Raw genomic sequence first — 3098 nt, forward strand, 5'->3', positions numbered from 1 at the left:
CCGAGTAGCGGTATCGTCATCGGCGCCACCTCTGTATTCTCTCCACCGTGCATGCAAACAATAGGCGAAGCAGGTTGATGACGCATTATTGTTGAATAAAGTAGGCACACTGAGCAGAATGAATGAATATTCATTAAAAAAATTTATAACACAATTTTTCGTATATACACCCCTAGAAATAGGTATGTATATGGTACCAAGTCGTGCTTTTTCTTCATATTAAAAGAACTTTGTGAATTATGTATTTTTTTTTTAATACCAGACTAGTCCTCAATTAAAACATACAATATGTTTTGTTATTTATCTTTTGGTTTAATCGTTATTTTAAATTGTTCTTAAATGTCAAGTTTTACCTAATTTTAAAATAAATATATATTAGATATATATATTTTTATTTTATTTCTACTTGAAAATAACGAAATTTTCTTTTAATATTCAGAGTACTCGAAGCACGTTATCTTTTTTGCTCAGAAATCCACACTTAAATTATAAAAAAATAATAATAATTTTGTACAATACATATAAAATTTTACCAACTTTTTCCTTTCTTAGGGCCGTTAACTTTCATTATACGTTTCTATGTTGATTAGATCTAAAAAATAGCGCACAATGAAAAAAACGGCAAAAAACATACCAAAGTTTTTATAATAAGTAATAAAACACAGAAATTTTTTTCCGTGCATTACCACCAACACATTCTCATTCTTTCCCTGCAGGGAAACCGTGGACTAGTGAATCAAATTTCTAGTTCCGTACTAGGTCTTTATTGCCAAAAAGGAACTAGTCCGATAGGAACTAGATCCCCACCAGTCCAAAATCGGCGAAAAGTGGTACTTTTAAGAAACTAATTTTTTCAGTTTTTTTCACTACAAATCTATATCTAAAGTGACGAATTTAGAAATGGTTCGGAACTATAGCAAAAGGGATGCAGAACGAACTAGATCCTATTTGTCGAATTTAAAACTATTTCGGAACTATCGAATAAGGTTTGCAGCGGGGGGCTTGTTTACTTTACATAGATATGTGTTCGGCGGCTTTTTCGTTCAAATACGCTTCTATGCTGTACTTCGCAGATGCTATTTCATAGTTTGGTAATACAAAACAAAGCTTTGTGTTAACATATTAACATCTTGGGGCCGTCTGGAATCTAACCAATAACAGCGAGCACCTCTGCAAAGTCAGGTGCAGCAAGGTATGTAAACGTACATTTCTTACAATCATTCAAACAAATTTAATTTCAAATTGAAAAAACGTTTCTTTGAAAATAATGTAAAATCGCACACGGAAGAACCGAAAAGATTGAAAAACCATGATACTTTTTTCTTTCGTCTGTCGGTTTTAGAACTGGTTCGGAACTATAGAATTTAGGACTAGTTCGGAACTATCGAAAAAGGGATGCAGCGGGGGGCAATTGACACTTCCTAGGACATCGCCATGTTAAATTCGCCAGTTGCTTGCATGCAAAAGAGATTTATCGCGAACCAGTACTGGCTCTAAATGTACTAGAAGCGCCCCAGTTCAGAACTAGAGATTTTCCCCACAGGGTTGTTTCATAACTAATACATTCTCATTTTAAGACTTTTCTCTTTTTGGCGGGCACTGCTATAAATGAGTGTGTTTCACTAAGTGTGTAATTTTGTGTAAGTATGCATTTCCACATTTACATTAAAACGAAAAGGCAATACCTAAAATGAAGCTGATTCTAATGAGATTTTAAAAATTTTCATATCTACAATAACTTTCATTTCAAAGATATTAGCCCGTAGTTATAGTCAAAATAAAGTCGACTCTAAAGTTACAAGCCGCGTTTTTTGACAGACATCCTATTGAAAGTTATGTCAAAAAGCTGCTTTTAACTTTAGGAGTCGACTTAATTTTGACTATAGCTACGGGCCGTTGAGTTTTATCAAATATGGTAAATGCATAACAAAGGGTTAATTTTTTTGTTTACATTACATTTTTTTGTTTACATACAGTCAGCTATGAGAGAGCTCGACTGAATTGTCACTTCTACCTTGTTGAATATGCCTTGCACAGAAAGTAGTTTAATTTATTGACATTCGTTGTTGTTGCCGACCATTTCACTTTTAACAAGTTTATGACATTTAACTAAAAGTATGCCACCAGATTCACCAGCAGAAAAATTTTTGTTTCTTGAAAAAGTAAAGAAAAAAAAATTGAAGTTAGTGAAGTTTGATTAAAATATTAAAGGTGTTGCGCGTTTCCAAACTGCCAGAACTCGGTACACCTGAGCAAACGTTCGAAAATAAAGTTTTTTGCTTTTCCGAGGATAGGGTTCGTAGTACGATCTAATGCAGTTTGATAACAAATTGCAGACGCATATTGTTTTTAAACCTCTAAAAGATGTACCGTTATCCGTGGAACAGGAATCGAGTTAAAATGATGCCCTGCAGCTTGTAACAGTACCAATATATACAAAAATATAAGCCCGAAACTATGTATTTGTGACAATAATTATCCACACAAAATGAAAACTACTGCAGTTTCATTTTATAAAGTTGAAAAAGTATGTTTGTACCATGTATTGTCTTCCCAGAGAGTTTTGCTCCACATCGAAATTCGTGCTCTTTTATTTTTTAAGTGTAGCGAATAAAACTTCGCACTTAAATTTAAGACATTCAGAACAAAAATTTTATGAAGAAACCCCCCGCTACGTCCTCCCAAATATATACTGGTACGCAAAATTGAAGCAAGTTTTGCCTATTTTTCGTGTTTATTATTTTTTATGAATATGTAGCTCATTACTTAACAAACACATATACTACAAACAGATTTCACACCTAGTGTAAAAATTATGAAAATTCTGCAAAATTTCAGCAAAATTTTTAACTTTTTAATTAGCTAAAATGACGCGTCCCAGTTTATATGTATTTGGGTCATGATGCAATAATACAAGGTGGTATCAGTTGTGACAGCTCGATTTGACACTGCCTTAGCTCAGTAGAATAAGAAGAAAAACGGGAAGAAATTAATCCCCATTTGGGGGTAAAATATAAGATTTCATATTTTCTTCTAAAGAAACTTAGCTTTTTTATAGTATATTCGCAATGAAATGAAATAAAATAAGATATAATACC

This window comes from Rhagoletis pomonella, unplaced genomic scaffold (genome assembly GCF_013731165.1).
Source record: "Rhagoletis pomonella isolate Grant_MI unplaced genomic scaffold, Rhpom_1.0 Rhpom_scaffold_02767, whole genome shotgun sequence".
In the NCBI taxonomy this organism is placed as follows: domain Eukaryota; kingdom Metazoa; phylum Arthropoda; class Insecta; order Diptera; family Tephritidae; genus Rhagoletis; species Rhagoletis pomonella.